Genomic DNA, 1619 nt, shown 5'->3' on the forward strand with positions numbered 1-1619 from the left:
GCTCTGTGGGCCGCACTGATTTGTTGAAACATTGGTCTTTAACTAAAACACGTGAGTCCAGGAGCCAGTCCACTTCCTCACGCACTGAGGCCTCAGATAAGGCATCTGGCTTTAGTTTCCAGTTGGTCAAATGGAAGAAATTTTTATTCATCAGTGCATCAGTCTAGTCTAACCTTATTAAGTTGTGATGAGAGTGTTTTGATCTCTTAGAGAAAGATACTAATGTTATGTTTGCCTTTTTAATTCAGATAAAACTTACCTCATTTTAATAATGAAGATCTTAATAATTCAGTTAACTGCTCTCTGGACAGCAAGAACCCTGAAGTAACAGACTGGTGCGAACCCAGACTCTGAAAGGGGGGAGCCTCGCAGGCCGACCCGCAGAAGGCGGTCTGTCTGCGAAGGCTTCCTTCCGACAGGGGCTTTCATTGTCGTTTCGAAGGACATTCGCTCTCGTCTGGGACTGTCCTTCACTCTTTAGGGAACTGTACCACCTTCATAGCTCTCACGTCCTTCGGGGAGCTGCCAGGCCCTCCTGCGCCCCACCCTTCCCCCTGCCCACAGAGATCGGTTCCTGAGACGGGAAATGTCATCCAAGCTCAACCAATTGGCATCCCTCCCTGGATCCTTCTAATGCAGTGGTTCTCAACCTTCTGGCCCTTTAAACACAGTTCCTCATGTTGTGACCCAACCATAAAATATTTTCGTTGCTACTTCATAACTGTAATGTTGCTACTGTTATGAATCGTAATGTAAATATCTGATATGCAGGATGGTCTTAGGCGACCCCTGTGAAAGGGTCGTTCGACCGCCAAAGGGATCGTGACCCACAGGTTGAGAACCGCTGTTCTAATGGGATCTATGAAAACACACTTCCTCTCAGGAGAGGAAGACAGACAGAGTCTGCTGGTGTTGGCACCTTGATTATAAGCTCATGGAAAAAACTTGAGAGAATGAAGCAGACATTCAGAAAGAGACAGTCCTGACGGCTAAGACTTTCCTCCCAGCCCACGAGGCCTTCTGAGCTGGTGGTTGTTCCCTCCCATCAGCCACCCCAGGGCCTTCCAATAAAGCCCACCCCCTCCGTTTTCTGCTTTAGCTCATGGGCGTTTAAGACACCCAGGACGCAGCAGGGACGAGAGCTGTGGACTGTAGACCGATAGAATATTTGACAGGTATAGTATAAAATTTCGTATACTAAATATGTCCAAATACTCGTTGCTTCTTGACTGGTCTTTGGCTAGTTTTTAAACCAATAATAACCAGCTGTAAACTGAAAAGAACTATCAGTTTAATTCATTTTGTTTCAGGGTCATTTTTAAATGCCACATTTTATCTAGCTTTTTACTTTCTGTGTGAGCCATTGCCTGTTGGGGGCACTTCTAATTTCTTCAGTTTCTAATCAGATTTCATTGTCAGAACAGTCATTCACCATGTATTTATTGACACCTTCTACGTGTCCACCCTGTTCTAGGCACTTGGGCTGTAGCAGAGCACAGACCAAACAGAACCCCTGCCCTGTGGAGCTTATATTATAGTTCCATTAATATTTTATTTGTGGGGTTTTGAAGAAATGTTCTTTTTTCCTGTAGGTTTCTTTCTGAAGAGGCACAGTCCGC

The sequence above is a fragment of the Myotis lucifugus genome, unplaced genomic scaffold (assembly GCF_000147115.1).
Source record: "Myotis lucifugus unplaced genomic scaffold, Myoluc2.0 scaffold_94, whole genome shotgun sequence".
NCBI lineage: Eukaryota > Metazoa > Chordata > Mammalia > Chiroptera > Vespertilionidae > Myotis > Myotis lucifugus.